This window comes from Bombyx mandarina, chromosome 13 (assembly GCF_030267445.1).
Source record: "Bombyx mandarina strain Sakado chromosome 13, ASM3026744v2".
Lineage (NCBI taxonomy): Eukaryota > Metazoa > Arthropoda > Insecta > Lepidoptera > Bombycidae > Bombyx > Bombyx mandarina.
This window is the reverse complement of record NC_143220.1, coordinates 10,605,661-10,631,087: the sequence shown is the minus strand read 5'-3', so window position 1 is coordinate 10,631,087 and position 25,427 is coordinate 10,605,661. Positions and strand designations below refer to the sequence as shown.

At 35.4% G+C, this 25,427-nt stretch overlaps 1 protein-coding gene across 12 annotated transcripts in view; it reads right to left on the bottom strand.

Moving 5' to 3' along the window:
- LOC114241833 (SH3 and multiple ankyrin repeat domains prosap) overlaps positions 1-25,427 on the bottom strand; it is a 245,035-nt gene that overhangs the window by 146,178 nt on the left and 73,430 nt on the right. For 4 of the 12 annotated variants that reach the window (XM_089732494.1, XM_089732498.1, XM_089732495.1 and 1 more), the window contains exon 1: positions 23,464-23,740. The exons of 3 other annotated variants lie outside the window; for them this stretch is intronic. The gene's annotated coding sequence lies outside the window, so the exon portion shown is untranslated. Of the gene's footprint in view, positions 1-23,463; positions 23,748-25,427 lie in introns of those variants that run through there. 5 more of the 12 variants (XM_089732489.1, XM_089732497.1, XM_089732492.1 and 2 more) reach the window with 3 other exon arrangements.

Sequence of the window (25,427 nt, the reverse complement as noted above, 5' to 3'; positions counted from 1 at the left end):
GATCCAAATGTCTTATTGATATTTAAATATGGACACCGATGACTAGATATTAGTAGGCATAGTTCATTGACTTTTAATGCCTCTTAATTTCAATAAAAACCATAATCAAGTGGTTCTCAGTGGAGTTCCGCACAGTTTCCACAATGTTTTTATTGGCACCAAATATAATGTAAAACATAGATAGACACAGTGAAATATAATGGTAGATTTAAAAATCGCAAATAAAACGTCTTCCCGAACTTTAGAATGCAATCTATCTATCACGAATAATGGCTTTCCTGAAGTTAATACTTTGCATCGGAACATATGGTTTAGTAAATGTAACTTCTTACCGCAAACCGAGAAAGTTTAATAGCATCAAATGAAGTTCGTGTTGAATAAGTTATAGTGCTTCTGGCAGAGCCTATTACATCACAGTGTTTGTTTGTTCCCGAACATTTTATAACGGTATTATGTCATGATATTATTATCGCTGAGCTGCTAACAGTTCTGTGTGGAAACTTAACGGTATTTTTAGGCAACGTCCGTAAAACTCTCCCAGGTAAAATTAGCTGTGTCTACAATTACGAGTTTTTATTTCGATTGTGAAAAAAAAATTGGTAGGTTTTTGCGTCTTCGGATAAAATTTCGTTCAGAATTATTCGTATGGATGCAAAGTCTAAGCTGAAACTCTAACCGGGGATATCTGTTACACGATCACCTGAGTTCCAGCTACGATTCCCTGTACTATGTGAACCGGCGTTAGTATAAGCACATACTTATATTCGTTTAGATATATCTCTCTCTCTCTCTTCCCAGCTATTTATCCCACATGGTTATGGGGTCAGCTTTCCTGACTTTACTTCGTTTAGATATATACGCATATTAAACACCTAGATAAAGAGCAAATCAACTTGTTTATCACACGAATGTCTGCAACAATCACAGATCACCATCTGTGGCACCAATCGACCCCGCAAGTCCTAGTCTAGCAGTCAGAGGCGCTAATCACTACACCACCGAGTCAGTCGACGGTTAAAATAACAACTGAATAATAAACTTGCGTTGATTACGATTTCTTATTGACCGGCAGCGTAGGCGACAAGATATCGTCACTGTTTGCATTTTATCTTTACGCTTTTAATTCAATTAACGACGTGTTACTTCGCTGTTTTCTTTCCAAACATTCATACGTACATTGAGTACAAAATAAGAAAGAACCACCATGGCTGTGTATGTGCGTATGTGCTATGTTTAGTTTCTATTTCGTTTTGCGTTAATTAAAGAAATTATTCAATTAAACAATAACGGGACCGGTCGTTTATTTGGAATTCTTTAGGCCTCGTCAGTGTGAACAGGATCTAGCCATTAATTATGCTAATTCGAGGCGCGTTTCAATTTGATGTACCTATCGGAATTGAGAAAACTTAAATCAAAAGTAAAATTTTGAATGACAATTCCCATATTTAGTTCAACTTCAAGCAAACTCTCGTGAAATATACAGGGTGGTGGTATAAGCGTACTCAACGCACGTCCTACCACCATGAAATACGTTGTTATTATTATTATTTAATATTTTTAATTTTTATATATTTTAGTATTTAATATTTTTATTAATTATATTATATTATTTAATATATGAAATTATATTTTAATTTTAAACAGATTAACATGAAATTTAAAATTTATTCGCCAAAGTGTAGAAAAATAAGTGATATAGCCTTTCAAGGCTATCATCAGCTTAGGTAGAAAAAAAAAAGGCGTTCTTCGACAGACTCCAGCAGAGTCGAGGTGTCATCGCTCGAGTGGAGTTGAAACACATTCGTTGCCTGACTTAGCAAGAGTGAAGACGTCTCGGAACCGTCATCATTTAGTGCTGCGCAAGCTCTTTGCACGATTACCCACCGTGCGCCAACAATGTCGAGAAATAATGAAGATATCGGCCCATTCTGCGACATATATTTAGGATCTCTATATATCAATTGAATATCACGGCTGTGGCATGTGGACGGGTTTCAAAGCCGCGAGTCACCCGCACTTGTCGTGGGAAATGTCGTGGCCTCGCTCCTGTACTATGCAACAATACAATGTATAATTATTAAATAACGTGTCGAAAATTTTTAAGTAAAGTTAAAAGTTTATTCGTACTTTATAGCCGACGTTATTATAACTTTTTTTTTTTGTTGTATAGATGGGTGGACGAGCTCACAGCCCACGTGTTAAGTGGTTACCGGAGCCTATAGACATCTATAACGTAAATGCCGCCACCCACCTTAAGACATGAGTTCTAAGGTCTCATTAATGTTACAACGGCTGCCTCACCCTTTCATACCGAAACGCATTACTGCTTCACGGCTGAAATAGGCATAGGTAGTGGAACCTATGACCTCATTGGTACGGATAATACGTTATTTAGTAGGTAGGTAAGTTTTACGTGACTATGTCATGGATATGGGACTACAAATTCATTTTATGTTATGTTTTTGTTATTTGTATATTTCTTCGTCCAATTTAGATGTGTGTAAGTGTACGTGTTTTCATTTTTTTTACGTAATTTATAACAACAATCAATGTATAGTTAAGAGTACACAATAAAACTGGTAAAATATGAACAGAGCTATGGGTAGGCAAATTTAATTTAAATACGATTTATGGTTATGAAGATTAAAGTTACGCTTATTATATGGTGTGCTAGTGCGACGTTGTTTTTATACCTTACAGTCGTCACAAAAAATCGAAGAAGATACTATGAAATTAGAAATAATGGACAATGGTTTTTGACGTGACAACGTCTTATTATTCGATGGAGCAGGCCGCATGCACGAAAAAACATGACTCATGCGGCGTTACCTCGCTCTGAGGCGTTCCATTTAAGGCTTCAAGTGCAAGCGAGAGCGCGCAACGACCGACAAAGAGGCACAATCGGCCTCCGCGTTCGTCAGCGTTCGACATCTGTCTCTCTCCTACTTGAGTGAGCGATGCATCCGCGTGGACAGCTGCTATACAATAATACATTTACATGTTTTCGCCAATTTAAAATTTAAAAATTTGGTTGTAAAGAAAAAAGACAATTGTATTTATGCGTACAAATAAATGTAACTTGATCAATTCAATAGTGATTTCCATTTACCTCCTTCTCTATATCCATACAAAATATCTATAAAACAAATAAAACTTAAATTTTCTTTTGAAAAGTGAAACCATTCCATCAGTATTTTCTTATGACGTTGTCACGTTCATCGTCAGTAAACCGACTTTACAGACAACCGATTTTTTTTATTGTCTTTGCAGGCAGAAGAGCACACGGCCCACCTCATGGTGAGTGGCTACCGTCGCCCATGGACTTCGGCAATGCCAGGGACAGAGCTAAGCCGCTGCCTACCGTTTAATACTCTCCATAAGCCTCGTTTGAAGAAGGATATGTCATAGCGCTCGGGAAACACCGTGGAGGGGAGCTCATTCCAAAACCGGATGGTATGTGGCAAAAAAGGTCTCTGGAAACGCACTGTGATGCACGCAGTGGTTCCTGGTAATATTGATGAACTCTACTCCGGTGGCGGGCAGTGCGATGGTAAAAACGAGATGATAGAATAATTTCAAATAGTTCCGAAACTAAACAAGATTACATCAAGTGTGTTCTAAAGTGTTTTTTGTGGCAGTTTTTACACAATATATTGATAAATTCAAAATGAAAACAATAAATATTGAGAATAGAGTACCCGCTCTACGACTATCTGACCGAATTCAAAAACGGAACGTAAAAAACGACTCGTTTCCGAGCGTTAAAATTATTACATCAACAATAACTATAATCTATCGAAGTACAGCTGACAACAAAAGTATTGGTTTCTATTATTATAATTTTTACGAATTTACTACATATATTTTATTTTAATTTAGTTAGTTGGGTCCTAGGTTGCTTTTTATTTAGAAAACGATCTATATAACATTAATACTAATAACATTAATTTAAAAAAACAAGAATAATTTAAGTAAAATAAAAAAAGACAAAAATATTTTTTTAAGTGCAATTCGTCCCGCCCCCTGAATAACTCTTGCTGTAAGATAGTTACATAAAATCATTCTAACTGATTTTTTTGATTTGATTTGATGAATTTTTTTAACAGAATGATTTTTTTAACTCATGATAAAGAAATCACGACTTATCTAATGTAAATGTATTTAAGGAACCCATGGTTATCACAAAGCAAATAACGCCAATATGCTTGAGACACGTCAAAGATACAATTTTCCGTAAAACTGTTTTATTTCAAATTGGAAGCGACTTGAATAGTTAGGTGATGATGGTTTCTATCCGTGAGAGTCGGCTTTACGAACAACCACCAGTAATAACACAAATACGAACGACTGCCATGTGATCTAGTTTGTGGTGGTATAAATAGATATATGTGAATTTTTATAACCCGCTTGTATGATGTTATTGAAAAGTAGGTAGGCATAGGAATCCAAGAACCCGTAACAAATAAAGATTAACTGCTTTATTTATGAATATTTACATTTATATTGTAATTCCCGTGTCCGTAACCTTGTTTCGGCTTAATTAAGCCGCTTAATTAATTAATCTGGTCCTTTTTGTAAAATATTTTTGACGTAAATTAAATGCCAAATCCATAATAATTTTCAGTTCTTTTTTTATTATACTAGAGTCGGAAGTTGAGAACAAAGTAATAAATATCTTATTTCATACTCGTATTATATTTTTTATACTCCAAATTTTTTTGCCTTTCATCCTATTTAAGCATTGTTTTATATTAAATTAATTAACAACTAAAATAATTTCACAATACTTTTAACGAAATTAAAAACACTATAAAATTTTGTTAGAGCACTTTTGTTCGACTGTGTACCCAATACAGTCAGAGACAAAAACAAGCAGAGAGACGGTTGGTTGTTGGAGTTTGTACCTTACGAGGCAATCAAGGTTCAATGTACCATCAAGTACCTACTATTGACGAATTACCACTCAAGGTGGACAAGGTACTGGGAGATAAATCTTTTAACGAAATTAACGTAACAACGCGCAAATCGATCGATTTATTTTTACAATTAAATTAAATTATCCTTTGACGGGTAGCGCGTGCGTCTTGTAAGTCGCGAATTGAATACATTAATTTTAACTTTTAATAGGATTTATTATAGAACGATTTTGTTGGTTTTATTTATTGTTATTATTGTCACGGAACGTAACTTTTGTGATCTGAGTCATCTCTTCTTTTTATCTAAGCAATACTCGCCAGAGGTAGTTCGCTTCACATATTTTTGACAAGTGTTTTTTCTTAAGACCGTGTTGCCAGACTCAGATCACAAAAGTTACGTTCCGTGACAATTATATTATTTCTGTTATTCAATCTAATACTTTACAATTTATATGGTCACGTACCTGCTTAAAGGTAAGCTGTGTTTTTAATTTTCACAAGATGAATCAACAATTTTAGGAGATGAATGATGATTTACAACAATGTTGAGGGCCAAGCCAATCAAGCTGCTAAGAACGATGAGATATCTTCTCAAACCGCGTTTGAGATAGGATACAGCGCGCACGCAGGATACAAAATTGAGGGACTTTAATTCCAGCCAGGTCCCTTGGTCTCTTGGAATGCTCTGTGAAGGAACACTACAAGGCACCACACTACTTCGGGCGAGTACTGCTTAGTTTAATGGACGTGACGTCAGCTGCCATGACCTGCCGCCAGCCATGCCGCCAAGCCATGTTAACATACCCCCTTCCGCCATTGCCACTAGCCAAAACCAACGAAGGGGGGATAGTGTTAATAAAACAAGCTATGCCAGCCATTTCTACCTGCTTTTCTGCTTTCTCGGACAAATAAAAGAACTTGTAGTTACGCTGCTAGTTTTTTTTTGTCGCATCATTTGCAACATTAGATAAAAAAACAAAGATGACCTTTAGGATACCAATCCTTATTAATTATCCTACCCAAAAAATTAAACAAAAATGTCAATGAAAAAGTAATATAGTAGCTTCGCATACAAGCTGTACGTGTTTTAACAAGATAACAAAATATTAACATTATACAACAATAACCACAATCTTAGTACCAGTGCTTCGAGTAGTTTACTAACAAAATTCAAAACTTCATTAATTCGAAGCCATTGAACGAGCGATTGTTTAGAGCGTTCAAAATTTGAATTTATAATTGTCATGCAGCACAAAGTATTTAGAACGTAACATTATTACTTAGTATATTCAGGTCAGAATTTTGTTAAAAAAAGGAATTATCTTGTAAAAAGGATCTCAATAAACATTCTATACATTGTTATTTATTTACACTCAGATCTAATTAAATAAAATTTCTATTGATAAAATTTAAACTCGAGGAATAAATGAAACAGTAAAATAGAACGAACTTACGAATCACAACGAGGCGCAAATCGACAGAACATTTGCACGCGACGAAATCAGAATAATTTTTTATATATTTTTCAATTTTTTATCTACAATCAGTATCCTGTACTTTTATTACATGCGTTGAAATTCATTACGAAGGCAGTAAGAGCGTGGCTCCAGCGAGCCATTTACAATAAATTTATACCTTTGTCATTAGACTATATGACATCTTTTCTCTTGAGTCGTTTGCTGTAACTTCTTATGTACAAAATATAAGAGAGACGAACATTCCCGCATAGCCTATTATAGATGATTGCCTAATTAAGTCCCAGCTTAGGGCTACTAGAATGTTTACTTGTGCTTTTGATAGGATTCGGGATGAGAAAACCGGTAAAATTAACCATATAAGTTACAATAACTTATTTAAATCCAAAAATTTCACTTGCATAGAATTTTATAATACTATCGATAGCATTACACATATTATTATATTATCTGATAAAAAAAAATTTGCGTGAACGCCGCCCGTTTCGTAGCTCGCAGTGGGCACATGTGTAGGCGAACTTGTGTCATATAATGTTCTAGGAAGTTAATGTTCATGGAGATTTTATTAACAACCACTTTGTTTATTGTATAGTATATTGCGAGAAGTAACCATGAAATCTTTAGGAATTCAAGTTTAATAACGTGTTAGTTTAAATGAAACTCGCTTGTTAAGCAGTTTTATTGTTTCGTAAAACAAATATAACCTTACCTCACCATACATATAGGTGATCGATAAAAATCGAATGGAAATTTGATCAGAAATGATGAAGTTATGAGTGTTTAACTCATAGATTTTTTTTTTATTGCTTAGATGAGTGGACGAGCTCACAGCCCACCTGGTGCTAAGTGGTTACTGGAACCCATAGACATCTACAACGTAAATGCGCCACACACCTTGAGATATAAGTTCTAAGGTCTTAGTATAGTTACAACGGCTGCCCCACCCTTCAAACCGAAACGCTTTACTGCTTCACGGCAGAAATAGGCAGGGTGGTGGTACCTACCCGTGCGGACTCACAAGAGGTCCTACCACCAGTAAATATAGATATAGATGATCGATAAAAATCGAATGGAAATCTGATCAGAAAGGATGAAGTTAATTTAACTCATAGAATTCATAGAACAAAGGATCAGAAATATTTCCTCTCATTTCATTGGGATACAAAATTCGAAACATTATAACCCACACCTTTACGGCCCGAAGCCAATCATTTCTTAAATATATGCCAAGTTTGGATATATACTAATGAAACCCATTAACCTAGGTACTTTAGGTATAAAATAATAAACAACTGACGGAACAAGTTGAAGTCGTCGTGGCCTAAAGGATAAGAGGGCCGGTGCATTCGTATGTAGCGATGCACCGGTGTTCGAATCCCGCAGGCGGGTACCAATTTTTCTAATGAAATACGTACTTACTTAACAAATGTTCACGATTGACTTCCACGGTGAAGGAATAACATCGTGTAATAAAAATCAAATCCGCAAAATTATAATTTGCGTAATCACTGGTGGTAGGACCTCTTGTGAGTCCGCACGGGTAGGTACCACCACCCCGCCTATTTCAAATTAATCAAACATCATAGATACCTTACTATTGAATTATTAAATTAATGGGTTATCGTAGTTATAAAGATTGCTCATAATGATTTGTGTATGCAAATGTACTATTTTAATAAATTACATTGATTAAAAGAATTAAATCAAATGTCGATTGCCGCCTAAGTTTTTTTCTGAGATCTGTTAGTGAATAATATGTGACACTCTGGTGACATTTTATTGCCCATATTCACTAATAATGTATGTTTGCTGGGAATCAAAGATTTAGATTTAACGAAAAATGTGATTTATCAAAACCGAAATAAACTACAATTTCATAAAATTTTTAAATGTGTAATTAGTATCAATTCCTAGTTGTGCCTTCGACCTACATTGCAACAGGGATTAAAAAATCCAGATTTTTAAATTAGACTTTAAAAACCAAGGAATAACGCATTCAATAAGATTGAATAAGGGGCACTATCGTTAGTCTTATCTACGTAAATCGATATTGAAAGAACAATGGTTATTTAAAAGAAAAAAAGAAATTGAAGTAAAGATTCAACTAGATTTGTTCTAAAGAAGAATTGAACAATTTAATGCAGAAATCTAAAGAATTCGATAAAAAGCAATATAGTTGAATTTACTTTGATAAATTAAATTACCTCAATAGATTATTAGATAATAAAATGAGAAAAATTACTAATCTAGGATCCTCTTATGAATCAATGATGACTAAGCATGCATTATCTTTACTTATCTACTTTGATGATTTCACGGTAAAGTATTAAGTGGTTACCGAAGCTCGTAGGAACCACAACGTTATTTGAAGACATTGATTCACTTTGAGAAGGTGGCACGACATGAAAGCCCTCTTGTCGTAGCTGCCGGTAATTACATAGGTACCAAGGGCTCGACGAGTAAATTAGCCCATAGACACAGCCCACTGAGTTTCTCGCCGGATCTTCTCAGTGGGTCGCGATTCCGATCCGGTGGTAGATTCTGCGAAGCACTGCTCTTGCTAGGGCCAGTGTCAGCAACACTCCCGGTTTAAGCCCCGTGAACTCATCTACACGTCAAGGAGAAGCTGAAATAGCTTCTCAAGGCTATCAGCATAGGTAGGAAAAAAAAGAAGACATTGAGAATATAGTTATGGTCTTCTATCTAAACGTCCTAAGTATCCAGACATATATTTCACATCTTTTTCTTCTTGACACCTTTATTGATGAGACGAAGTGATCCCAAAACGTATTGTACCCATGTTCTCTTTAGTTTAGTAAAAAAAAACTTGGAAACTGTTAATTATTATGCAGTATTAAGTTTCCTGTCACCTATTAACTTCCTACTTTGCACATGCATTGGATTAATGACAATGCAAGTCAAAACAAACATTAACTAGTACATTAGATGATGACTATGTTAAAGCGTCATTTGCACAGTCATGTTTGCCACTGACTTCATTTATTTATTAGCACTCGTGATCTCATATCGTTTTCATTTTCTTCAGAGTCTTCCTCATAAGTTGTATATCTGAGTATTGATCTCATTTAAGCTTTACAACTCAAAAATTAAACATGTTTAAACTACTTTATTAGTAAGTTGATTTTCTGGTTCAATGTCCTATGTTGGTTGCACAATAATTATAATAATTTGCTTCAACTAAATGTTATGTTAGATATAAAGTTAAAACGAATCGGAATCGGACATATATAGTCACGATGTTAAAATAATAGATATACATAATAGATTTTGTGTTAATTTAATTTCTCACATTAATATCATAAGTTCCGGAGTTCAAGTAAATTTTTAATAATACCTTCATTGCGGTTGACGGCGAGGTTTATTTGATACCTATGAATTGATAGAATTCATAGATATCTCCAGAATGAATTGAGATATCTCTATGACCATCTAGTCATTGAGTCGCTTCTGCACCTTCCACTGACTAGTCACAGAGTATAGTAAAACTATGTTAAAAGTGTAATTCCAGTGAATGTCAGATTGAATAACCCAAAATAGAAATATCGGCATTTAAGTAGAACAACACTTGTATCTGCAATAATGTAGCTCTTAAAACTAAAATAATTCGTTTTTAGACTGTAAAAATACAATCAACAAGAATAAATATTACAAAAAAGTGGAAGCTATCTACGTAAAAAAAGCTTTTAAATGACTGTACAATTACTTAAAATGATCCTGAAGAGTATAAGAATCAACAAGAAATTACCCGTCAAACCTACAATGGGTTTAGCGTCAAGCTTTGAACGAAACAAATAGCCGTTGTATCCAGAGACCGTTTGCGAGATTAAATCTAAAGCTATTTCATTCGCAACACAATCGAGATAAACATCTTCTAATTATTTTCATGTCAAGCTATACAGTGCGATGGACACTGGGCCTCTGCCCTTCGATATTAATAAGTTTTTTTGTGGCATGTCAAACTTAAGTAGATCTATGATTGTATTCTTATCATTTCAAAGTAGAGGTTCTGGTATATTTTGCAGCCTACATGTCAAATTTAATAAGACCTGCAAAGTTATTTAAGGTAAATATCTGGCGAAGATCTTTTTAAAATTGACGTGCTGCCAATCTCAAACCCAATTCATAATACCGGTTCTCATAAGGTTGTCCTAAGTTTTTATTGTGCTAGGAAAAAAGGTGTTCGCAAGAAAATGGATGACGTCAATGGGAAGGTTGCAAAATCAATTCTAATATTAATGACTAAGCAGAATCTCACAAAATTATTATACATTTACAATTTGATAAGCAAGTCCTCATAATTAGTAATAAATAAAAAGTTAATTTATTAAGTTATCCCAACAAAGTGAATGCCAATATAAAATGTAATTTTTTCTAGAAAGACTCAATGAGTTGAATTGAATTAAAAATGAACAATGGATTTTATTTTAAGTATAATTAGCTCGTTTCCCAACGACTCTTATTCCATTAAATAAAGATAAATTTACTACTGAAGAACGTATCACGTAATTTTACAAAGCTTTATTATACTTACAAGTACTCAGTTTGCTTTGGAACGGTTTTTATCTGATAGCGTGGCTATTTTTAATATCTTAGTACAGAAATGAAATACATAACACACGTATTTATTCGTGATTTTTTTTATTGCCCTTGTAGGCAGACGAGCATACGGCCCACCTGATTGTGAGTGGTTACCGTCGCCCATGGACTTCAGCAATTCCAGGGGCAGAGCCAAGCCGCTGCCTACCATAATTAATGTAATATTCAACGTTTTTAGGCGCACCATTGCATTAATAGTGACAATCGATTATTAGTCTGTTGATATTTACGCGTGAGCTGGATCAAGAGACCCGAATGATACCACTGGGCCTTTTTCATTTGGTTTAGAACTAGAACAGGTTGGACTAAATTAACACCAGATACCTCTACATATCAACCCAAAAATCTGTAGCTACATGTGTCATTATCATGGAGATTAAGTGTTGCGCTCTGAATTACCTTCTAAAAATAATAATTGATCCCTTGCCACTATTCCCACATAAGTAATACCGACAAAACTTATTTTGATATGCACCGAAATTGTTCGTTGTTGAATTGTGAATGTCATGTTCTTATTTAGTAACAGATATTATAAAGACGAGTCAACAAAAACATTAGTTGGAAAATATATTTTGTTGTTAAAAACGAAAGGAGATAAAAAAATATATCTGTGTTGGAGAAACTCTGAAATTTACTATAACTACATTTATTCACTGTTCGTAATTGGACACGCATTCGGGCAGTTTTTTGGTGTACTGGGGTATTTTTCAAATAGATCCCTTTTATAATATTGTTGGTTTAGTTTTGGGTTCCAATTAGGTTTCCAGGCTATGGAGATTGATTTTTAAATAAGCTACGGTACCTTTAACAAAGCTGCTAGTCAATATTTCAGTAAACAACCATCAAGCCATTTTTTGTTGCTTGTCTACACAGGTCAACATTATCCTCTCCTAATATTTACCATGGGCCACGGCCTTCTTCTGTTCTTATCCATTTCTTACTTTCCTATACGTATGATGTCAATTTGTTTACGATTATTAACGAAACTTGGTCCTCTAGCTTTTTTCACAGAACTTGATCTAAAGTCACTTTTATATAAAATTATTTTTATTTAAAATTTTGGATAGCTTACTAAATAGTTGCCTAAATAAACAAGTCCATCTTAATGATAGGCAGTTTGGTTTTAGGAATGGGTTATCGACTGATACTGCGATAATGACACTTAAAAGTACTGTGCAGTCTTATACTGCGAGGAAGACACCTGTGTACGCATGTTCCCTGGATCTGTCCAGGGCTTTTGATCTTGTTCGATATGATTTACTATGGAATAAGTTAGCTAGGGAAGTAAAGCTGCCGCCTGAATTAATTAAAATTTTTCAGTATTGGTATGGCAATCAAAATAATAGTGTGAGATGGGCCGCTGCGCACTCTGATGCGTACCGTTTAGAATGTGGTGTGAGGCAGGGGGTCTAACCTCACCTTTGCTATTTAGCACATATATGAATAAGCTCATCGATGAGCTCGGTAGTGCGGGTGTCGGCTGCATGATCGATGGAGTTTCTTTTAACAATATTAGTTACGCAGACGATATGGTATTGCTGAACCCATCTATGAGTGCATTCAGGAAACTTTAAAAAAATTGTGAGAGCTATGCTGAGTCCCACGGGCCGAGGTACAATGCCAAGAAGAGTGAACAAAATGTTATGGTTTAAAAAAAAAGGAAACTGAAATAAAGTATTAATAATAATAATAATAGTAATAATATCACTCACCATACAATCATAATTATCATAAAATTATGACGGATCGACGGTTCTACACAAAGATACGCCCCATTCAGATGTAGGCCATACTTTCTACGCACATCACGATACGAAATTATTATTCGATATACTATACTACTTGCCGGTAGGATTATCAAAGTGTTTGTTTAAATTTTCCAACGAATATTCGCCGAACAATTACGACCATAATCTAAAAAAACACCATATAATAAAAGAAGTTGAGAGACATAAAAAACATATTAATATTAAATAATAAGAATGAAAAAAAAAGTTGATAAAAAGGAAAAAGTGAAACCCTTTTCTAATACATACAGATAAAACACAGAATTATTCAATACGAAAATATTAATAGGACTAAAACAATTCGTTATATCTCAGGGACCTCATAATCATATTGATCTATAACAATTAACCTTGGTAAATAATATTTTTGTCCTAAAACCCGCAGGAGAATAAGAGCCACTATATAGATAAACTATTGTCTGGAGAACATCGATTTCTTGAATATACTCGCCACCTTTCGTACGTTGATAATACTATCATAAAAAACTTTTTTGGATTGCCATTCGCAATTGTAGCATTTTTTATCACAATCGACTGAATTGTTTAGGAATGCGTAGTATGCAAACATACAAGCATTTATACAGATTTAATACTTAAATCTTACGGTTGCCGCCATTTATTTTAGTATCATCCTTATGGGTTTCAGAGCCCACCAAATAACAGGAGGGGCATGAACTTGTTGCCTAATAGCACATATGGGTTATAGACTCCCCTAATGAACCATCACGTACATAATTGGTGATTAAGAAATTGGAGAAGGTGATAGATAGACAAAAGTGCACAGATGTCGCCTCGATATACAATATGCTAAATGATACTACTATAAATAAGCGTAGATTTGTTCACAGTCTTCACACGTGTGCGCACTGCGATTATAATTTTGATAAGACTTTGATAACAATTTTATGTTTATGTTGCTTACAACCAAAGGAAATTTTAACTCAACGAATCGAATAGCAAATTGAGTTTTGCATTTTTTTTATCCTACCTAGGCTGATAGCCTTGAGAGGCTATTTCAGCTTCACCCTAACGTGTGTAGGTGAGCTCACGGGGCTCAAACCGGAGTGTTGCTAACACTGACCCTAGCCACAGCAGTGCTTCGCAGAATCTACCACCGTATCGGGAACGCGACCCAATGAGACGATCCGGCGAGAAACTCAGTATGCTATTTATGCAAGAAAAACATCTTGGAAAGTGTACATACAACGTATTGAACACGGTTAATTGAAATAATGGGCCTCTTTTAAGGATTTTGTGTACAAATGGCATAAAATATAGAACGTTGCATTAAGTCCATAGTACATCCAGAACCGAACATACTATTAACAGAACCCTAGACTACAATACCGCGAAATAGAAAGAGATCGCGGGGCGCAGTTTGACAAGTTGGTTCATTTAATTCCGCACCACACTAGAAAACCCATTCCACGAAGCTCTTCACGCGGCCAATGATCGGAAACGCTGGATGGACATAACAAAAATAAAATCCTGTCTAAACATGATGGTCACGACTCTCAGCAGTGAGGAAACGACGCCAGAAGGAGGAGAGACTACAGTACATACCGTCATTAAACACTAGACCTATCTGATAACCCATCTCAACGCAAGTTTACTGGCGGTAGGGCCTCTTGTGAGTCCGCACGGGTAGGTACCACCACCCTGCCTATCTCTGTCGTGAAGCAGTAATGCGTTTCGGTTTGAAGGGTGGGGCAGCCGTTCTAACTATACTGAGACCTTAGAACTTATATCTCAAGGTGGCTGGCGCATTTACGTTGCAGATGTCTATGAGCTCCAGTTACCACTTAACACCAGGTGGGCTGTGAGCTCGTCCACCCATCTACGCAATAAAAAAAAGTATTATTTAACTAGAATTTGTTTTGTACTCAAGAAAACTTGGTTTGCTCTAATAACTTTTAGTCGAGTTGATTTCCTACAAATTAACATAGCCGGTTCCAATACGTTATTTCGTATATGAGAAACGAATCGACCTCATTTCTAGTACTTTTTCCTCGTGTAATTAGATATACGTACAGAGACGGCGTGGTAACCGTGTTGCTCTGGTAGCGTGGCCTGGAATCGAACACTTCGGGCGGTAACGAGAGAATGCGAATCTAAGTACACAGTCATTATGAAGTGTACTAATGATAATTCAGGGAGCGGGATGTCTTCGGTTTAAATATAGTGACCTCATCAATAATCTCGATCGAACAGTAGAAGAAATAATCACAATTTTAACATCCAATTTATATCTCGACGAACATCGTTGATTACTAAATCCGAGGAGAATGTATTTTAATGCAAAATTAATCAATGAAACAAAAAAAAGAAAGTTTTTCAAATACTTCCTTCATATTTACAAAGGGTCTTGAAGTTAAGTTTCACATCGCTGGATAGCTATAATCCATACTTAAAGTAAAATATTATTATAATAAATGCAAAAGTCGGTTTTTATTCTTTGTCATGCATTTACTTTTTAATCCTATTCAATCGAATATCGTAAAATTTTGCATACAGGTTTGCCCTGGTACGGAAAAGGACATTTCAGCCGTAAAAAAACCTGAAGAGTAAAATTGTCTTCACTTTAATGTGAGCGAAGCCGCGTGTAATAGTTAGTAAGTAACATTATGAACAAAAAGATTTTTTTGTTAGTTAAGTTTGAAGTTACACGGCGAATAAGTACCTCAAAAAACGACTTTTCGATCATTCTAATAAAAATTTAAATGTTACTATTTTTTTATTTATTGTCATTGTAGGTAGCATAGCATTGAGCATACGGCCCATCCGATGGTAAGAGGTGACCGGACGTCGGCAATGCCATGGTCAGAGCCAAGCCGCTGCCTACCACTACTTTCATGGATAGTGTAAATAGCACGTTGACAATATCATATGCCAATTCAACCATGAAAACGATTGCACGTGAATTTGTTGCAACTACATATTTGGTTCAGTTACTTACGTCATATCTTTTCATCTTTAACTCACTGAAGCGTAGCTATCTCGAAATAATCTTTCAAGTTCGTTTTAAGGCGTTTCTTTGTTTTGTATTAAGATTGCTATAGTGAATTGATGAAGAGTACATGTAGAACATTATTCAATTATTATATTTTAGATTAACCGTAATATTGTTAAATTTGTAATAACTGTTACGTTATAATACTCATTGTAAAAATTAATATTAAAAAAAAATCATGCCCGCTGAGTTTGTTGTCAATTCTTCTCAGGACGGAGGCTAGTTTTTGTGAATTGGCGGTAGTTCTTTTGACGTTCAACAAGTATGTACTTACATTTATGTTGAATAAAATTTTTTTTGATTTGATTTGATTCGATTTACAAGGAACTTTATGAGTTAACATGGTACAGATTCGCAATGGTAACGATGTTTTGTCTCTCTCTCTTTCTCTTTCTCGAAACAGAGCCTAACCGTCAATGTAGAACCTAAAGATTAAAAAGAGCTTAATTTCACTTAGGCGTTCTTTTGTTTACAATACATTGCTGAATGTGTTCTGATTTAAAGGGTTTCAACATTCATTATTTCATTGCAACCCAGGTTTCCACGTCTCGCTCATATTACGCAAACAAAAGAAAAAGTTTCCAGGTTTATGTTGGGTATATGGAACATTTGTATTTACTGAGGAGGTTCGAAAGGCGCAATTAATTGCCTAACAATGTAGCTGTGTAATGATATCTGGGAGATAACTTTTTTATTAAATAATTAATCTTTTAAAGATTTTTATTCGATAATTTGTTATCATCAATTATATTTTAGTTTTTGTTTTTACGCGTACATACTGCTAGTAACCTCAAGGAGTTATACTAGCTTCATCGAACCTAAAGGCGAGCTCAGGGGCTCAGCCCGGGAGACTGCTAACATCTTCTCTAGCAAGAACAGTGCTTCGCTAAATCTACCACCGGAACGGAAACGCGAACCACTGAGATGATCCGGCGAGAAATTCACTGGGCTGTGTCTGTAGGTTAAGTTGCACGACAAACTCCTCATCGCATTCGACAGGTTCGACGAGAACGATGACTGGTGCTTGGAATGCCGAAAAGCAGCGATAGTGAATCGGGAGGATCCGACTTGACGTGTTTAAGGTGACGACGCACGGTTACTGTAGTGCAACATAACGCAAGACGTATTATTTTACTATTAGCTTGTCTTTGATAGTCGGATCCGTTATTCAAACATTTGAAACCAACCTGTTGATATACTTAAACAAACATTTGCTACGGACACCGTTGAAAATAAATATTAACAGCTGCACAGCGAAGTGTTATAAATTTTCAACTATTGTTGAGCTCAAATAAAACAGAACTAGTTCAATCTTGAGATGACGTAAGTTTTCATGAAAAACGACTTAAGTAAGGGGCTAGAAAGTTCTAGAAACACTGCTTAGATTATTCACTGATTATAATTTGCATTGATTATAAATTGGTTTGTAGAGTGTCCGTTCGTGTAATACGAGTATTGGTTTAAACCAAAAACTTTAATGTTTGTATCCCGCTTTTGAGCGATGACGTCATTGTACAAAATCCCTTATTTAAGTTTTTTTTTCAATTGTCGCCTTAATGATAAAAATGTCAGGGAGCACGCGGATTCAGAAGTAGTATATCATAAGGGAAATGAAAAATACATGATGGCCATATTGTTTGATTGATTGAACATTCTCGAGTAACGTGTAGGCTTGAACAGAAAGGAGAAGGGTTTCAATTGGCCGCAATTGGCCGCGTCATGTTGATTAAATTTCTAATTAGGGTCGAGCGCAATCGATAAAAATCGATACGACGAATGATCATTCTATTTTATTTCAATAACAATAAATTATTTTACTATTGAAATATTATTCAACTGGAATTTTTAAAATTTGAAAATTGTGTAATTTTATATTGTGGATAAGTTAAATAATTTAAATCCGTAATCGATAGTAATCATTATATGATTAATTTTAAGAGTATTTCTATTAACTAGAAGACAGCAGATTTTATTGCTTAAATTGGTGAAATGAGGCTCTAAAAGAAAAACTAAAAAAACTAGACATATTGTTCACTGTCGTAGATGAGTAGAAAGGCCACGACCTACATAGTATTATGTGGTTACTGCAGCCCATAGTCATCACTAGGTACAGTCAGACATGAGGTACGTATCTCATTTATTTTTAAATACTAGAGGCCCCGCAGTAGTCGAAATTCGACTATAATTAATTGGAATTGTAAGTTTGTACAATATTATGATTGTATTTTATACTTCTATAATCACAAATTTCGCCAAGACTACACTATAAAAAATATTAACAAAGACAAACAATATTTAATCTATTCTCAATTTGACAACAGACGCCAAGAACAAAAGTTTGACAATAAATAGTATGCATGCGTGTGTGCGTCAAATACATGGTATGTAGTGTGTGTAATGTTTTCTTTATTGATTTACTGTATCTTTTATGCATTATTTAAAAAAAAATATTAGCATTGTGCACTTCTTCTCTATACTCTCTATAAGTGTGGAAAATTTCATACTTCTCCGTCCGCGCAATTTTCGTAAAAAGGGATACAAAGTTTTTGCTTCACGTATTAATATATACCTATAGATAGGTTGCCGAACCTTCAAAACCGAAACATGTCATAGAAACCGACAGAATAGTTGCCAGAGCGAGTTCAAATTACAACCTACCACCAGTAAATTTGCATAACAACGATCTTTGTAATCAGTACATACGACTTAACTTCCGAACTTTAAAACATTATCATTATTTCACAAAGCACATTAGCTTCGACCGATGCATGCGTTTCAGAGACTTACATGATACATGATTACGTATTGCTTAGTACATCCTGATTGTTCGCATTACCGTTTATCAGTAACCTGACAGGTGAGATTGTGAAACACGAGAATCGCACCGTTTCCCCACGCCCGATAATTGTATGGGCAGCAATCATTTCGTATCTAACGTTGAGTTGCGGCGTGGGGGGTCAGAGGTCAATGTGTTATTTCATTAGTGGCTAACATTAGTCGTTACGAAGTACATTTTTAAAACAAGTTTATTAATTAATTAAAGTACTGGAGCATGGATGACATTAAATAGACGAAGATATAAAAGCTAAACTGTACTTACGAGATGATTTTTGTTTTTTATTGCTTAAGTAGGTGGACCAACTCACGGCCTACCCGCTGTTAAGTGGTTACCGGAGCCCATAGACATCTACAACGTAAATGCCGTCACCCACCTAGAGATATGAGTTCTAAGGCCTCCGGTTTTACAGTACAACTTCTACCCCTCCCTCCAAATCGAAACGCATTACTGTTTCACGGCAAAAATAGGCAGGGTGGTGGTATCTACCCGCGCGGATCCACAAGACGTTCTACCATCAGTAATATTGTTACAAAAAAATATTTAGTGCATATGGGTTATTGAATTAATAGCTAACCTGATGTTAAGTGGTTATAGGAGCCCGTAGACTACAAAATACAAATGCTACCACCCACTGTGACAGGTAAGGTCCAAGTTCCAATAGAGTTAGTGAAATGCCCGTCCCACCCTCCAAATCCCAATGCATGACTGCTTGGCGGTAGAAATAGCATCGTAGTCCTACCCACAGCCCTACAATCTGCTTTACTACAGTGCTGTCCATTACTATAATATCTACTAGCTTATATTTAACCTAATTCTTATGTCTCGTAAGATTATATATAACCTAAAAGTATTTTAATTCGTTTCAGAATCATCGAGAAAATAACAACAAACTCTCATTAAGAAAGAATACGTTGCAAACATGAATTTATAAATCAGAATGCAATTAAAAATATTTCATGGCTGACCACTGAAAGTCATATCAAACAGATATCACTATCGGTACAATCAAGGATTTGTGATTTTTTTTTTAATTATTGCTTAGTTACAGCTCCTATTTGAATGTATCAGTATTTTTTTGTTATTGTATGTAATTTGTTCGTAAAATATTCGCGCGAAAGGCGTGAATTATAAATTTTAGACATTTTTTGCCCTTACATTTAACCAACTCAAGTGAATGTCGACAAATTATTTTTATCTTTCACCTAATTTACTGGTGGTAGGACCTCTTGTGAGTCCGCACCACCGCCCTGCCTATTTTCTGCCGTGAAGCAGTAATGCGTTTCGGTTTGAAGGGTGGGGTAGCCGTTGTAACTATACTGAGACCTTAGAACTTATATCTCAAGGTGTGTGGCGCATTTACGTTGTAGATGTCTATGGGCTCCAGTAACCACTTAACCAGGTGGGCTGTGAGCTCGTCCACCCATCTAAGCAATAAAAAAAAAAATAATAATAATAGAAACGATAGTGAGTTAAAAATTATATTCTACGTGTCCATCCGTACTAAGCGATATATCTCTACTGTGTACTACACAAGAATACGATTAATTGCGATTTATACTTTTAAAATAAAATAAGTGGTATCGATACGATTACATTATTATCTTTATTGACCAATAAAAATTATAAATTGACGAATATCGAACAGGAGTTGAATGAGAATATAATTACTAGAGAAATGAAAATACTACATATACCTTTTTTTTTTTTTTGCTTAGATGGGTGGACAAGCTCACAGCCCACCTGGTGTTTACTTAATTAACTTAAGTTACTGGAGCCCATACACATCCACAATGTAAATGCGCCACCCACCTTGAGATATAAGTTCTAAGGTCTCAAGTTAGTTACAACGGCTGCCCCACCCTTCAAACCGAAACGCATTACTGCTTGACGGCAGAAATAGGCAGGGTGGTGGTACCCACCCGCGCGGACTCACAAGAGGTCCTACCACCAGTAAATACCTACCACCTGGTCCTACCACCAGTAACCTGGGTTAAGAATTGAATTTAGAGGATATCATTGACTGACACACATATTCACAAGCTATTTGTTGATTTATGAACTTTTAAGTGAAGCAAAATGTTTTACAGCTAACAGTTTTGAAACATTCAATCATGTGTTTTAAGTTTATTAGGATTTCTCTCATTTCTTCTCCGTAGGACTGAAGTATTTTATTAAAATCCTTTTTATGACACTCTACGAGTAATTAACAATGATGGGCGCTTTACGGGGACCAAAAATTGGAAGTGTCTGTATCTTTTGGGAGTTTTATTCTAAATGTCCTGTCAGGCGCGTCGGAAAATTCTCGAAGAAGCCACAGAATTCCAAGTAAATTATGCACCCAAATTTACAAGAGACTACATCGTAAATTATATCGGCTATATTGCTCGTGACTCGTGATATAATGCGTTTCTCTCAATCAACAGATCTCAGAATCGATATAGGGTAAAAACTTTATTGTTCTTCTTAATTTTGGCGTAGAGTGATAAAAGCAAAGATTTATTTCTTACAGTTGTTAAATTGAAAAACAAAATTTTTATTTTTACACTGATTCTCCAATGGTTACTTCGAATATAACAAATGAGTATAAACGAAGCAGTCCTTTTAAAGCTTACATCGATCGTCCATAAATTTGGCCTTGAAAAACTTGAATAACTAATGGGTCTTACTCATCGATCGGTTTTCTTGGTTCTAGTCATATCGTTGTAGGTTCTTATAAAAAAATAATACAAGGAAACTAGTCGGCCGTGTCAAGTAAACGGGCTTGCATGCTATCAGTGGCCATGGACATCAAAACGTGAATGCTGCCACCCACCTTGAGACTTGAGGTAGGTATATTGTCTCAATTGTATAGTACTTACGCAAATATTTTTTTTCGGGTTATAATTTTGATTACGCAATGTTATTCCTTCATCGCGAAAATTATACGTGAATATAACTTGAGTACGTGTTTAATTGTTTTTCCCTACCGATTTGCTGGTAGCAATGTCGCTATCCACTGCGCGGAGTGAATGGAGGAACATAGTCCTAACAAAAGTGCTCCGTAAAGGTACGACCCTCAGCATTGAGGAATACGACGCACGGAGGAGGAGGATTTGCTGGTAGCCTAAGGGGCTATTCCAGCTTCGCACAGAGGCGTAGGTGAGATCACCGGCGCAACCTGAGGGAATTTGCTAGCAGTAGCCCTAGCAAGAGCAGCGCTTCGCAGAATCTACCAGCGAATCGAAATCGCGACCCACTGAAAAGATCCGGCGAGAAACTCGGTGAACTGTGTATATAGGGGTTTCATTAGGAAAAATTGTGAGACATACCTAACAGTCGCTTCGCTAGATTTAATTACACCGGGCGTCTCATCTTTTAGCTCACGACGACTCTGCCAAAAGCAAGTCTTTGGAAGGCCTAAAAAAGACCTCGAAACGATTTTAACGATTAATAATACCTTCGGTTTCCAGTTAAACAGAAACTGATGAGGGGACACAATATTGCTTTGTTGTTTACAAAGCACGATTGATTTTGTTGACAATTTTATTTTCTTAGACATCTTTCTTTGGAAATTCTACCTCCGAGCGTTATAACATTCAACAAAACCACCCCATGACGCTACAAAGTGATGACCAAGTTTGTTGTTTACTAAGAATTTTCCTTCAATTTGAAAATTCAAGGACAATATAAATATTACGTCGGAAATGCGCACGTTGAGCTAACAGCTAATAGTACTTTAATAGTAGGTTATAAACATAACGACAGTTTATGATTCGCTTTTATCGGTTTATTTTTTGTCGTAGTTTTTTTTTCAACAATCGGTATAACAACTGCTACCGGACATGTAATTTCTGTCCCATTCCTTCGTGACAAAAATATCCAGGATACTACCTAACTCTCTTTATACATAAGCATTTAAAAAAAAAAAAAAGTTTGTATTTCACGTTATAGTCTCTTCATTTTCTACATATTTTTTTTGCATTCCGTATTCGTAATATATAACTACTGCGATATTTAAAAAAAACTACTTTGCCCATTAAAAACAGCATGTTCTATCAAATATGTAAACTTCATTAACAAATTGGAGTAAACTGTTATTTTTAAGTCGCATCGACGTTACTGAGAATTTACCATAATATATTATGTAGAATTAAAACTACTCTGGATATTGTAGCAATACAGTGTTATTATGAACACAGCCTTGTTAAGACCCAAAACTTCAAATATTTAAGCAGTCTAAGGTATTGGGTGCAAATAGGCTGTGTCACATATACAAACAATATAGTATCTTGTTTGCCCACACACTTTACATCAACAGGTTTGATCTCATTCTTTGGAGATTATTTTATTTAAACGGAAGGTAGTCCCATTTTACCAAAAGAAGTTGGGGTTTTGGCGTAAAAAATAGTAGTGAGCTACCGTATCTATCTATCTATCTGTTACCATCGTTCCTAACAGTTGTAAGTTTTTAAATATTTGGGAATAAATGACACAAAATTACTTAGTAGGTACCTACTTTAAATTAACAAGTATGTTTATGGATAAATATAATAGTTTCAGAGTCATGTAAATTTTACCATTAATGGTAGATAAAACCATTAAGAAAGAGTAAATACACTATAGTATTCGTTGGACTTAATGTAGTAAACGTAAGTGATTCGTTATACCTCGGTGTAAATAAATCAGTGATTTAAGGTCGCTCGTAAAAGTAACGCGTAGGTATGCGAATTATATTTGTGTATAATTTTAGAAAAACACCAACCGCGCAACTTGAATGCGATAAATTGTTAGAAGGACATTCTTAAAAATCTATAAAAACGTTGTTTAACTAAACACTCACCACAAAAAACAAGACGAAAAAAATCCAATCGCGCAGCGCACTGAGACAAAACCACTAGTTGCAAATTATCTCGATTGTCGAACACTAATTTTATTTTAAAACACTACACAAACACAAATTCGCCGCGATTAATACGTTAAATTTAATTATGTTCGTGCGCGGGAATGTAAAAGGCCGTTACATACGTCTACACCGAAATAGTTATCAACCACGACTGATGCGAGCGGAATGAACGAATGATCGAAATGTCGCCGCGCGAACGAATGACAAACGAAATACGATACGAACGTGTCGCCGACGCGCCGGTGTCTGTCTACAAGTCTTGTACATTTTAATACAGCCTGAGAATTACTAAATTAATGAATGGGTCCCTAGGTATGCAACAAAATATAAATTCGATCGCTTGATTCGTTCGGTATATGTACATTAAGGAATATTTATTTGTCTGCGTTCTCTAACTTTCGTGTGTTTGTTGTGATAATTGGCGGTGTTGTGAGAAAGGTAAACTCTTGGTATAATAACCGGCAAACTTCTTGAGCATTTGTCGACGTAGTGGGGGTAAGTTTGCGCATGGTACACTCACGTGCAAAAACATTACTTACTCTGCGTCATAATGCTATTAAATTATTAAAATCAACATATGTATTTATTTATATATTTATTAGAACATCAACAAAACATATAGGTTAATAATTGTAATAATTTAATCTTGGGGTAAAATAGATATTCCTTCTATTAAGTCAAAACTAGAGCTGTTGCCAGGTCTTGGTTCAGTTGAAGCGAAGCTGGTATTTGTAATTTTTTTTTCGTTATCATAATCTTGACCATCATCATCATCACTGTTTTCATCACCCGAGTCGCTATCATCGTGATAAGTCGACATAGGGCTCATCGGCGTAGTTTACAACTCTGTCGATTCGGTCTTCTTTTTTGTCTATAATTAATTATTTTTTGAAGATATTCGATTCGTAGTAATCGAATGTTACTTTTTTCATTTACCAGCTTCCGATTATTTTCTGTTCTTTTTTTCCATCTGAAGCCTAGCTCTTTCATAATCCGTCGTAAGCTTAATTCCGAGCCATTAAAATTTATATCTTCTTTAAATTTTTCGAAGCCTTTCTACGGTACGGAGTTTCGCTGCTTGTTATGTAGTTATTATGATTACATCTTTTTATTACAGATTGAACGAAACTATCCATTCCGGTAACTTTCTTCTTCCCTGATCTTTTCTTACCCGGAGTCCGAAACACGGCGAGCAAGCCAGAGCCTTTAGCTTCGTTAATAATGCACCTAACAGTACTCACTGATGTTTTTGTTGCTTCCGAAGTCTGTTTTAATTTTTCCATATCATTCTTCCCATGTTTTATAAAGAAGCAATATACGTCGTACACAAATTTTCTACCCTTTCTTTTAAGTACTACACCAGTTTGTCACGGCATAGTGTATGTTTTATAAAAAATCAACAAACACTCAACAAATAGCAATGGCAACAAAGTCCACAAGCAATTATAACAAATAACTTAACGATTAATAACGATAGACTTTCCACTGTACGCAAGCGTACTTTTGGGAGCAAGCGGAATGAGGGCGCAGTGCGGGACGCAGGGTTCGACTGATCTACCAATAACGCGCTCGATACGATTTCCCCTGCCGTCGCGCCTCACCCTCACCACCAAAGTGATCTAAAATTCGGTTCTGCGCAGTCAAGGTCATTTGCTCACGAAGTTTGCCGATTACTTATAATGTTAACTCTGGGTGTTTTATTGTTTCGACTGTGACGCAAACCAATAAGATTTAATTTCCTTTAAAAGCAATTTAGATGTTCTATTACTGTACTACATTTGCGTCCGGTTATACTCGTTTCTTCAAATATTATGCATTTCCTTAGCCTCTGTGAGTGTTTATATTATTTTTTACTTGGAGAAAGTATTTTATGTAAAATAGTATGTGCATACGTTACCTAA